The sequence below is a fragment of the Protopterus annectens genome, chromosome 2.part2 (genome assembly GCF_019279795.1).
Source record: "Protopterus annectens isolate FY-2018-M chromosome 2.part2, PAN1.0, whole genome shotgun sequence".
NCBI lineage: Eukaryota > Metazoa > Chordata > Ceratodontiformes > Protopteridae > Protopterus > Protopterus annectens.
This window is the reverse complement of record NC_056730.1, coordinates 766,251,641-766,265,744: the sequence shown is the minus strand read 5'-3', so window position 1 is coordinate 766,265,744 and position 14,104 is coordinate 766,251,641.

Below are 14,104 nucleotides of genomic sequence, written 5' to 3'. Positions count from 1 at the left end.
ATGCTCAATAAATAACTTCAAGTGTTTCTTGTAATTAGAGGAAAGGGTTATTTCTATTCTAGAATGATCAATGCAATAAAATCAATGGCAGCAAATACCTCTTCTTCTCTTAAGACATATTTCCATTTGTGATGCACATGATCCCTTGAAGCTTATGCAAGGAGAGCTGGAAAACTGTATTCGGGGAGACACATATACACAAACACACACACACACACACACACACACACACACACACACACACACACACACACACACACACACACACACACACACACACACACACACACACACACACACACACACACACCTACAGCGTCTGATTATCATCTGTTTAATTTTCCTCCCAACCACTTCACACTCAGTTGTGGACTTTCTCTTGTACATATTTGAAATGTGAGACATACATTAAGTCTACATATTTAGCAGACAACTAGGAAGAAACTCTCATGCCATTACGCTGCAATGTTTTCAATAGCTGACTGCACTTTAATATCCTATCCATGAAGTTCTTGAACATGGGAGAAGGCACTACACTCTTAGGACAGCTACCTTTTCAAATGGCCAAAGTGGGACATATTTTTGAAATGTAAGATTTTGTATGACCCACAGTCAGTGCAGATGACTGAACTTCTTTTTTTTTGCCAAAAAATAAAAACACTATTGTAGAATTTCAGTTGTTTAAAATTGGTACATGTAATATTATGACATTTCAGCTAAAAAATAATTGTTTTATAGAACTACAAGTGGGATGACAGGAAATAGTTTTCATTCTAATATCTCAGGACGTTTGTTGTTTTTCATGTGTTTTCCCCACAGGAAGCAACTCTCCAAATAGGCACTGTCCTCCAAAAACAGGGGCAGGTGGTACACACTCATGAAAAATACTAGACTTAATTGTGAATACATTATTCTTAATGCAAAGAATAGAGGTGAAACTCTCACTCTACAAATTTTATTGGCAGAATGACTTGCCACACATGTTCTGGATTCTATACTGTTATAGCATATACTACAACACATTTTAGATTATACAGACATATTCCTTGTGTAGGTCCACAGAACACATGGAAATGTACTGGGAAACTACCATGATCCTTAGATAATTCATTCCAGATGAAAGTGTGAGCCTTCTGTCCCAGGCCTAGAACAAAACAGAACTGCTCTTCCTAAATTATAGGCTCATTTACTGGGAGAAATCTCTTTTACTTCACTTAAGTTAATCATCATATATCATTCTTTCCTGTTATTGATGCAATAAGAAAGGGAATACTACACAGTCTTAATCAATGAATTAGTAATGGCTTGGGCAGAAAATCATTAAAGTCAAAATGTAAGTGACAGGAAGAGGACAATCAATTCTAGATTAAAGAAATGTGCTAATACAAGACAAGAAGTATTATTCTGTTGATTTCCATAAATTAACAGACCACTGTTTTATCTTTCTAAAGCTGTAGGACTGTAGGACTATGGGTACAGTCCAGTCACAGCAATTTAACTTAGTTTACAACCCAGTCACTATCTACTTAATGCACTTTTTTTCTGTCATAGGTAGAAGAACATAAGACTCTACTTTGATCTCATTAGCACATGAACTGTCATTTGCTTCTATATTATTTGACATTTTACACATGAGTATTACCAGGTCTTTGCCAAGTAGGCATTCTCCCAACAATTATGACAAGTTATTTGTGTTAAGTGTGTTATGCTACGGTCTTCCATCAGTAGCTTCATAATTTTGCTCACTTTTTATCATAGATATATCTATATATATATATATATATATATATATATATATATATACATACACACATATATACATGAATCTCTCTCTCTCTCTCTCTCTCTATATATATATATATATATATATGTCTATATATATGCATACACATACACAGAGAGTGAGTTCAGTTTGTATCATATATGTGTATATATATATATATACATATATATATATATATATATATATATATATATATATATATATATATATATATATGTATAGATTCATTTTAGAACTTTTAAAGCTCATAACATTGAAATTCAAATCATTGAGACCAAAATCTTGTATATTCAGAACACTGAAAACTTAAAACATTGAGTCCCATAACACCGAAAAAAAACATAGGAAAGCAACATGTACTTTATTCCACAGAAACAAATAAAAAACAAAGCATATTACACTTCTTCAAATAAAAGCAGGGGGGCAAGCCCCCCTGCACCCCCCACACCCCCTGCTACTTAAATATATCAATTCCGAGATTGGACTACACTACACTAACATGTGCTATGTTGTAGTGTAGCCAGTAAGAGGGAACATGACTGAGGTTACCTACTAAACTCCGGTAAATATCGCCGGGATATATATATATAGGAATGTTTAACAGTGAAGTAGTGTTTCTAAGAGAAGGTTGAGGATAGTTTTTTACATACTCTTATTCCTGCAACTCAAAAAAAATGCACTTCAGTCTCTCTGACTTTTTTATTTAAGGGGAAGATTAACACAAATCAAATGAGTTATAGCACAAAACATTATTGAAAAAAACAGAACATGGAGTACAGATCTACTACAGCAAGTTTAAACAGATCTGTATGATGAAATTGATCATTCAGTAAAAAAATCAAAATGTATATCTTTAGCATCACCATAAGCTTACAAACGCTTGCCAAACCTTTATAATAAATTATCATAACATAATCTACAAGAGTTTACATTTTATAAAGGGACAAGAATTATATGAACAACCTGTGTATTTGAAGAGTCAAACTAGTATTAACACGTAGTTAAATAGGACTAGGAATTTACAAATTGGAACCAAAGCTATATGCAGAAGCAGCACAATGGCATTCTGGGATCTACTGTATACAATGCAATTTTTGCCAACAAGAGGGGAGTAAACATATAGAGTCCCTGAAGCATGAAAGACTAGATAAACAAGAGTACATAAACTAAAAAATAAATCTGAGGCAGATGTTTTCACTTTCTGATCTTTAAGGTTTTTATAAAACACTCACTGAGGAATTATTTTATATTCCATTCCCTTTTTGCTGCTGATTTGCAAATGTTCCAGTTGTGTAGGTGGTTTGATATTGAAGGTTTAGGAGATAGAAAAGCTCTAATGATGAGTGATGAATGACAGTTTATGAGTGATGAATGACAGTTTAGTGCATTAGCTTCATCCTATATTCCAGGTTTGTTCTGCCTTCATTTGGCTACTCAGTGAACCAGAAGAGATTTCAGGTTACCCCTGAAAAAGAAGCTTGGGCCTAACAAGCTCATCCAGCTAATATCCATCCATTCATCCACAACCCCTTTTGTCCCCATTTTGCACATGGGATCAGGGTGTCACTTCAACAATGACAATCATCTAGAGCTAAGGTTTACACCACCGGGTGGGTAGCCCTGCCACGGTAGTTCTTCTATACCACACACTCACCTGTACAGTCACACCTATGGCCAATTTAGAGTGTCCAATCCACCTACTGCATGTCTTTGGAATGTAGAAGGAAACTGGACTATCTGGAGGAAACACATGGAAATTCAGGGAGAACATGCTGACTCCACACAGAAGGCACTTTGCTCAAGAATCAAACCAGGGAACATCCTGCTGTGAGGTGACAAAGCTATCTGCTGTGCCACTGTGCTGTCCTTCCCACTGTCCACCCAGTTAAAAATTACCAAAACAAAACAAATTTAAAATAGTCTTCCTGGCCACAGTGAAACACATGTAAAAGAATGAGGTACTCTACCTAGGTATAAAAGTCTGGGCTAATTGGTTAAAAAGCATTGCATCTGAAACAAATTGTATAGGCTTGCCTAACTTTTGTTGGCAATCCGCCTCTCATTGCCCTAAAACGTATGCAGAGCTGGGTATTCTTTGAAAATATGTGATTTCCACCTGTTTGGGCAAAGTGGCACCTAGATTGTAGATGGCATAGAATAGAATTTAGCAATTCTTTTATGGAAAATAAATAATATGGGCAGTTCCAGGTGAAAACCCACGGAATGGAAATTAGCACAAAATAAATAAGGACTTTCTACTGGCATTCACAATGTCTTATCATCTAGAGTTTTACCAACATCTGCTTAAAAAAGCAGCACTAATCTTGCTCAGTATTATATATGTTGGAAGATGGCTAAATCTGTATCCTAGACACATTTATATAATATTCAATGCTCATACCAAAATATTGCAAATGTAAGTTATCTTTGGGGTAGGGTACACAGACATATGACTAAACTCTAAGCTTAATCTCAAGGAAGTTAATTATACTAAAACCACTAACTAGCATTCATTATAGAGATATGTTGCATGTCTTGAAATATATTGACGCTGACAAATACATACCTCCTTCCTTCACTACTATATGCCTCACCCATTTACACCAACATTCAGATCTTCCTAAGATCAAAACTTGAGCTTTGCTATGACAAAGTAGCAGGATTTGTAGCCAGTCAGTCATACATCTCTCACCACTGCTCTGCTCTCAGATATTTAACATGCCTTCAGTTACCTCACTACCTCAAGTTCAGCCAACTCCTCCTCGCTCATTAAATGGTACATGAATCCTCATCCTGCCCAGCAACCAGCACCATTCTTAACCATTACCTCCCTAATTGCCCTATTTGCTCATCTGAGAAACACCTCCTTGAAATCCATAAACAGAAAAAAAAAATCAGTCACTGCCTATACTCCTACTCAGTAGCCAGATTGTGGGACAGTATTCCTACAGATAATTAGAGCAATGCCATGTGGCCTCATATTCAAACAATCTCTAAAGAGATTTCTCCTTAACTCCTCGCTCAGTACATGTCTAATACAAGGGCCAGGCTGACACTACCTGTTACTCCTTCCTCTCCCTTCTCTTCCTTCTTCCTTCTCTTTCCCTCACTGTTCTTTTACCCCTTTCCTTTCCTCCCTTCTCTTATTAGCCAAAGCCCCAGTTATTTCTCTGATAGCTCCCTACTTTAACTCCATTTCCTTATCTCCCCCAACTGTAACATCTTTTTCCTTTCTCTTAGCCTTTTGCCCATATTTAAAATGCTTAACATCTTTAATCGTTGGTTATCACTATTGATTGTACATTACGAGGTGATCACTATCCTATGATTGTTAATCCCAATACACAAGACAAAGTGAACCAAACCAATGTAGAAGCTGGCCACATAAAACAAAACTCTCAGGATAGCTCAGAACGTTTATTTGTGAGCGCTTTTGCAGTTACCAAGTACTGCTTCATCAGACATTATTACACTTCATGCACCCACTACTTATCTTCACACTTAACCAGTAAAACAACATAATCAATTAGTTGTGTAGCAACACAGTAAAAGTTGTGTATTAGTGTCATAAACAATAAAACACATAAAAATCATATAAAAATCACTTGACATAACCTACAAAATATATAAGTCATATACATCTAATTAAACTGTTAAAATTTGCTAGATATAAAAGTTCCTAGCTTTAAGAACAGGTTTTATGGAGACTTTATCATTCAAACCTTGACCTCTGTTAGCTCTCACCTTAATAATCCATCTTATTTCGGATGTCTCAGACATATTCTTGACATCACCCCCACATTTTATTTATTATTTATTTATTTATTTATTTAAATTTGTTGACCGGGAGTGTCCGACTGGACGTGGGTCCATTTTCAGCGGAGGACCGGGGAGAAAAGCTCCACAGTAAAATAAACAGACAGTAGTTACATTGGATTACATAGCGATTAACAATTTAACATAGAAATTACTTACAACATATTTACAGATGAAGAACATAGTACATCAGTAGACAACTAGAATCTTTATCTGTGAAGTACATAACAGGCATTAACAAATGTAACAATGAGAAGTTCCTGCTGTATAATAGGTACTAGGCTTATGAGCATCTGAGCTTGCTATCATCAAGGTAGTTAGTGGAGGTGAAAGAAAGGTAGTAGTTGGATGGGGTGGATGATATTAGAGTGGGAGTTGCAAGGGCATAGCCAGCATGTTTTTAGGTGCGCTTTTAATAAAGTTTTGAAGTTGATGCATGATGGTACGGAGGTAATTGTGGGTGGGAATGAGTTCCATAATTTGGCTATGGCGCAAGAGAATAGTGCTTCACCAGCAGAGTTATTGGCTTTAGTGATCTGCAAGTGATTTTTGTTGCTGGATCTTAGTGGTCTGGTGGTGCGATAGGGTTGGAGTAGATTCTGGAGGGATGGGACATTTAGTGGATGGTTTACTAGTTTGTGGGCGAGTGAGAGTTGATACCACTGAAGGAGGTGAGGGAGTTCAAGCCAGCCCAGTTCAGCAAGTGAGAGACAGTGGTGACTATGGTAGGATGCCCCTGTGGCGAATTTGGCGATTTTGTTGTAGCAGGTCTCTAGCTTGTTTAGATCACATTGCCTTAGGTTGGTATATACTGGAGAGGCATAAAGTAGGGTGGAGATAAGGTGGGAATTTGCTATTGAAATCTTTGCTGCCTTGGTGAGAAATTGTTTATTTCTGTATAATGCTCCTAGTTTTTTGTGGACTTTTTATGGTCATGGATATGTGAATGTCAAATTTTAGTTTATTGTCTATTTCCACTCCTAGCAATTTGGTGTGTTCAGTTGGGTATATAGTGGTGTTGTCTTTTGCTGTGATGTTAAAGTGAGAGTTGTTTTGAGTATGTTTGGTGAGTTGGAAGATGAGTAGTTTAGTTTTATTTGGGTTGAGTATTAATTGGGCATCGGATAACCATGTTTCAACAGAGGAAAAGGCTTCCTGTGTGACTTTTTGCAGTTTGGGTAGGGACTGGGCTGAGCAGATGATGGTTGAGTCATCTGTGTATTGGATGAGTGTGCCATGTTTCGTGGCAGAGGCTAGATTATTGGTGTAAACAGAGAAAAGTAGGGGTCCAAGGATGGATCCTTGGGGAACCCCTATGGAGACAGGTAGTTGGGGAGATATGTCATTCTGCCATACAACGGATTGTTGGCAGTCAGACAGGTAACTCTGAAACCAGTTGGTGACTGATTGTGAGAAGGATAGGTTATTGAGGACAGAGATAAGTTGTTTGTGTGGGACCATGTCAAATGCTTTAGATAGGTCTAGGAAAGTAGCAGAGGAGAGATAGCCATTGTTTTATGCTGAAGGATAGTGTTAGTAAAGGAGAGTAAGGCAGTGGTGGTGCTATGGTTTGGTCAGAAACCATGCTGAGTACTGGAAAGGAGGTTGTTAGTAAGGAGGTAGTGTGAGACCTGAGAGTGTATGCATCTCTCTAGTATTTTGGAGAGTGGAGAGAGAATAGCTATGGGGCGGTAATTGGTTAGTTCTGCAGAGGGTCCGCCTTTGTGGAGGGGAATTATATGTGAGACTTTCCACAATGTGGGAACATAACTTTCTGACAGAGATCGGTTAATCAAGATGGATACTGGGTGGGCCAGAGCATCAGCTGCGATTTGTAGGTATTCACTTGGGAGGTTGTCTGCTGCTAATTTGGTGGGTTTAAGTTTAGTTAAGAGGTTTTTTTTATGTTGGAGGTAGGTACAGGGAAAAAGAGAAGGCAGTGGGGAGATTACTAGTTGAAGGTGTGGGTTGGAGGGGAGGGGGGTTGTGTTGTTTAGCTAGTGATAGTATGGTTTGGGTGAAGTGTGTGTTGAATGAGGTAGCAATATTTTCTGAGGAGTGAGGGATGTTAGGAGAAGGGGTACTGACTTTACCTGGGTGGAGGATGGAGTTTATGGAGGACCAGAATTGTTTGGGGCTGTGTTGTGAGGAGTCTAGGGCAGACTGGTAGTATTGGAATTTGTTCCGTTTTATTAGCTTTTTGACTCTATTGCGTAGTTCTAGGAATTTCTGTCTAGCTGCAGGGGTTTTGGTTTTGCGCCAGTGCTCCCAGGCTTTATCCCTGTTTTCATTTCTGACTTAGTGGTTTTCTGTAGCCATGGGGAGGGTTGTGCTTTGGTTCTGGAAAATCTTATGGGGGCATGGTAATTAAGGATGTTCAGGAAGGTAGTATTAAAAAATTCAACTGCGTCATCTAGATTGAGGTACTTTAGAGCATGCCAGTTACATTCTTTGAGGGATGAGATGAATGTGAGTGGGTTAAAGTTTATTTTTTACGTATTTGACGATAGATGACAGGTTTAGCTTGGTACAGGTATTTTTTGAGTAGGAATGTTGGGGAGTGATCACTGAGGCTATCTGATAAGCAGCCTGTTATATATGACTGGGGGTTCTTACTGACTAGTATCCAATCCAGGGTAGTGTGCTTGCTGGAGTTTTTAATTTATCCTTGTTGGTGACTGGACTAGTTGGGTGAAGCCATGAAGGTGTACATGATGGGTTGGATTGTTACCGGAACAGGATTGCCAGTCAATATTGAAATCACCTAAGATGATAGTTTCTTTGGGAAGATGGTGGGTAGACCAGCTGAGGAGGTTTTCTAGTGGAGGGATGTTTTGGCCAGGTGGGAAGTAGCATCCAATTATGTTGATGGTTTTGTTTTGGTTAATTTTGAGGTTGGTATATATTATTTCTTCATTGCCTATTTGTGGAGCTGATGATTTTAAGATCTGGATGTTTAGATGCTGTTTAAATATTATAGCTACACCACCTCCTTTTGTTTAGCGGTCTACTCTTAGTATGCCGTAACCTGTAGGGAGTATTTGCTCACTGGTAATGTGAGGTTTTAGCCAGGTTTCTGTCAGGATGACAATATCTGGGGAGTATAAGTCAATGGTGGCATGGAGTTCATGGACTTTGTTGGATATACTTCTAATATTTAGGCTTAGTAGAAGGAAGTCACTTGGCTTTCTATTGGCTGTAATATGGGAGAAGTTGTGGTTTCTAGTCTGATTATGAGGATTGGGGTTGGAGATGGTAGGGCCAGGGTTGGGGTGGATGTCTCCACTTAGGGCTAGTTTTGATATGCATGAGATTATTAGTTTTCTCAGTTTTTGAATGTGTTTGTTTATAAGGGAAACTTTATGATTGTGCTCTGTGGGTAATAGGTATGGTGGGAAGGTTACTATGTTAAGTTGTAGGGATGCTTTACGATTGAGTATTATAGTTGGTAGAATATGTGGGGGGTGCATAGGGATGGTTCTTGAGCTGGTGGGAGGGGAGCTGAGTATGGATGAGACATGGGTGGTGGTGTGAGTAGTGTGGGGGAATGATGGAGCTTTGGTAGGATGTAAGATATGCAAGGAGAGTGCATGCAGTGAGCAAAGGAAAGGTATGCTTGTACATGTCAGTTGAGGAGGTGTGAAAGTAGAGGGAATATGGAGGAAGTAGTGTTGGGTTAGCGCTGTGGTTGGCTATTGAAAAGATGGGAGGGGTTTGAGTGCAATAAAGGTGGGACCACTGGGGGCAGGAGGGAATAGGGGGCAGGGTGGGGAGCGAAGCGGGTAGAGACCCTGTTAGGTTCTTGTATGAGGGGCTGGAAACAATCACAAAGCAAGACAAGTATGTGTTAAGAAACAATCACAATTGACCAAGGACTGCTCTGAAACTGTACGTTTTTTCTTAATTTCTCAGGTGGAAAAACAGGATAACCTTGTATCAGTAGGCTACTGTGGTCATAGTTTAAATTATCAAACACACAGTATTAATCAGTTATGGATACTATTTGCTAACAGAAGGGAATAAGAGAAAGTGGAAGATGTGTGTGGTGGTGGGGGGGGTGCTGCTTACAGCCAAAGCACAGTGCTCTCCAGGGGAAAATGAAGATTGGCTCAAACAGGTAGACACATACTCAAATTTAACTGTAGCTGTTTGCAGACAGTTCAGACCCGGACTGCGCTTCTCTTATAAGAATGTTAAAGGTGGTACCGCAGTTGAATACTTAAGAGTGGTGTTAGGTTCAAAGTTAACTGTAGCTGTTTGCAGACAGTTTAGACCCGGACTGCGCTTTTCTTATAAGAATGTTAAAGGTGGTACCGCAGTTGAATACTTAAGAGTGGTGTTAGGTTCAAAGTTAACTGTAGCTGTTTGCAGACAGTTCAGACCCGGACTGCACTTCTCTTATAAGAATGTTAAAGGTGGTACCACAGTTGAATACTTAAGAGTGGTGTTAGGTTCAAAGTTAACTGTAGCTGTTTGCAGACAGTTCAGACCCGGACTGCGCTTCTCTTATAAGAATGTTAAAGGTGATACCGCAGTTGAATACTTAAGAGTGGTGTTAGGTTGGAGAGGCACTGAGCCTTCATGTTGCCTGTAGCAGAGTGGATTGTAGTTTTTGACTTATTATAAATAAGTAAATAAATTAAATGATTTATTAGATTTTATTGCTATATACACTATGTGGCAAGTGTTACAGTTTGCACTTACTCTAAACTTTATCTGTTTCCCTGTATCTGGATGCATAAACCAGTTGGAGAGGTCTGTATATCTACAGTAGTTACATTTAGAGCCTGGGAAGGTCCCATGTACTCATTGTACATCTAAGGGTTTCTCAGCCATTCTAGGATAACATAGCATTGTTTTAAAGATTTCTTATTCTTAAAAAGAAAGTTGGGTTTATCACTAACTTTTGATCTAATCACAGGGTCTATTAATAATATCTGCCAATGCTTTCTCATAATTTTCATTACTTGTCTAACATTACTAGAATAAAACATAGGAACTCTCACAAAGACAGTATTTTTCTGTTTGGCAGATTTACACAATGGATTCTCAGAGAAATAAGGTTTCCTCTGAGGTGTTGCACTTAGATCTGGTATCTTTTCCAAAATATTATTTATTTCTCTTGTATTATAGCTCCTCTTTTTAAATTTACTCATCAGTGAATTCAATTCCTGTATAAATCCTTCATGACTAGCATTTAGCCTAGATGCCCTCATCCCTTGCCCTTTGATAATATTCCTAAATATATGTGTGGGGTGCATGTTTTGTTGAGGTAAAAAGGTATTTCTATAAACTAGTATTTAACATGCTATTTTGCCCTTTTAAAATACTAACATCAAGGAAATCTATTTCCAAAGGAGATCTGTTTATATTAAATTTCAAAAAAGGTGTGGTTGTATTTAAATGTTCATAAAATAATAATAGTTCCTCATCATTCCCTTCCCATACCATAAACAAGTCATCCATAAATCTTTGATTCTTCGTTTCCAGGTTAGGGGTCGCCACAGTGGAATACCTGTCCACTCATGATTAGCAGTGGAGTTTTACGGTGTTGAGTTGCCAGCCCGGTGCTCAACCTTCCACAGAAGGCGCACACATGCACACATTCACACCTAGGGCCAATTTAGAGTGTCCAATTCACCTACAGCATGACTTTCTGATGTGGGAGGAAGCCGGAGCACCTGGAGGAAACCCATGTGACCACAGCGAGGACATGCAGACTCCTCACAGAAGGCACCCCAGCCAAGTATAGAACCGGAGAACCTCTTGCTATGAGGCGGCAAGGCTAACAGCTGCACCACCACGTCTGCCCCCATCCGCAACCCTTTGATAAAAAGCAATATACTGCATATAGGAGGTATTCAAAATATGTTCTTCCTCCAAGAGGGCTATGACAATATTGGCATAACTATTCCAGTGCCCATAGCTACACCATCTTTCTGTAAATACAGTACATGATCAAACAGTACATGATCAAACATAAAAACATTATTTTCAAGTACCATTTCCATAAAATACATAATATATCTATAAATTTCTAATCAACCTCATGACTATGTTTGATCAAATGACTTTTCAACATGTTAACACCTATGGTATTTGTTATTACAGTAAATAATGATTAAACATCAAATGTAACAAGTATATAATTAGTGATATCACAATGCCCTTTTGCAAACTTATATAAATCATTAAATAAAGTGCTTAGTATCCTTGAGGACAAAATTCTTGTCTAAAATTGGTCTAAGATGTTTTTCAATAAATATTGACAATGATTCTGTGCACTAGTTTCTCCCTGCCACAATTGGTCTAAAAGGTGGAAGAAGAGGGTCTTTATGGATCTTGGGAAGACCCTGTATGACGGGTATCATATAATAAGATCATTATAAAGGTCTAGATTAATTGGTCAACACAATAAACAATCAAGAAAAGTGTTGTGCACCCTTTTCGCCATTCTATTAACATCATCCTTTATACCTTTTCATACGTATTTAAATTAGTCAACATTTGTTTCATGGAACACAAATAAAAATCATTGTCCATGATCACTATAGACTGCCTTTATCTGCTGGCCTTTTAACAATGGAAGTGTCATTTTGTAGCCCTTTTAAAGCTAAACTTTCATCTCCATTTATATTTCTAAACAGGTTCCCATGCTTTCTTTCATCAAATAATTTAATCATCTCATCCTCACAAATCTTCTCAAAAGCCTCTAAAATAGGATGGTTTAAGGGAATATATGTGCTTTGTTTTTGAAAACTATTTATATTATTGTGTCCAGAATTTTTAAATTGTAAGTTAAGCATAACATTTCTAGTGAATAATTTTAAGTCAATAACAGTATCCTTTACCTCGGCTTTCTGTGCTGGTATATATGTCAAACATTTTTGGAGCAATGAGATTTCATTTTTAGTTAGCATCCAGAGAGTAGATCAATAGTTGGTGATAAACCCGACTTTCTTTTTAAGAATAACAAATCTTTAAAAACAATGCTATGTTATCCTAGAATGGATGAGAAACCCTTAGATGTACAACGAGTACATGGGACCTTCCCAGGCTCTAAATGTAGCTACTGTAGATATATAGACCCCTCCGCTAGGTTTATACATCCAGATAGAGGGAAACAGATAAAGTTTAGAGTAAGTGCAAATTGTAACACATGTCACATAGTGTATTTAGCATACTGTGAAATATGCTTATCTTTTTATATAGGCAAGATGGATAGATGCCTATGAGATTGGATCAGGGAACACATCTACAGCATAAATAATGAAATAACCACAAATGCATTACTGAAAAATGTTGTACAGCATACCCCATCCCATAGTTTTAAGTTTTTGTAACAGAAGTAATAAAATCTAATAAACATGAGGTTGATATCAGGAATATATAAGAGATGTCAGAAATGAGATGATTATTAGGATGAGAGCTAATTGGGTTTGAGGTTTGAATGATAAAGTCTCCATAAAACCTATTCTTAAAACTAGGAACATTTATAGATAGCAAATTTTAACAGTTTTAATTAGATGTATATGATATATATTTTGCAGGTTCTATCAAGTATTTTTATGTGTGTTTATCTGTTTTTCTGTTTATGACATTAATACACAACTTTTACTATGTTGCTACACAACTAATTGATTATGTTGTTTTATTGTTTAAAAGTGAAGATAAATAGTTGGTAGATGAACTGTAAAAATGTCTGATGAAGCAGTATTTGATTACTGCAAAAGCACTCACAAATAAACGTTTTATACTATCCTGAGATTTTTGTTTTATGTGGCCAGCTTCTACATTGGTTTGGTTCACTTTGTCTTGTGTATTGGGATTTTGCTTTATTTTATTTCTAAGTGGACCATTTGTCCTGTCTGCTATCTACAGTTTTAGTTTTTGGTTTTGTAAATATCCTATGATTGTTGTTTAATATTCACTGTATGATTTTCTGATTTGACTTTCTTTATGCTGTATGTCAATTCTTCTATTTGTTACTGTAGCTCATGTGATAATATTATGTAGTTTATAAATTGAACTATGTACATTGGAGTCTTTCTTCCCTGGTCTCTGCTGAATACAGATACATGCCCAGTTGGAATTTCCCATTAAACAAATGCCAAATAAATAAATAAATAAATAAATAAAATAAAACAAATATATTAGCGGACAGTAAATAATGAAATAACTTGGCTTCCTTATGCAAAATGGAAAAAAAGAGTCTAGTATAGGGACTCAAGAAGCCCATAGTGAGGAAATAATACGAAGGAGAAAACATTGTTTTATTGAATATTTGTTTACTGGAAAAGTCCCACTTGGAACAAGCCAATTTTCAGCAGAGGGCTAGGCAAAAACACTCCAGACGCATGCCTTTTTAACATGGGAGGAAACTGGAGCACCTGAATGAAACCCAAATGGACACAGGGAGGACATGCAGACTCCACACAGAAGGCACCTCAGCCAAGAATCAAATCAGAGAACCTCTTGCTGTGAGGTGACAACGTAATGATAACT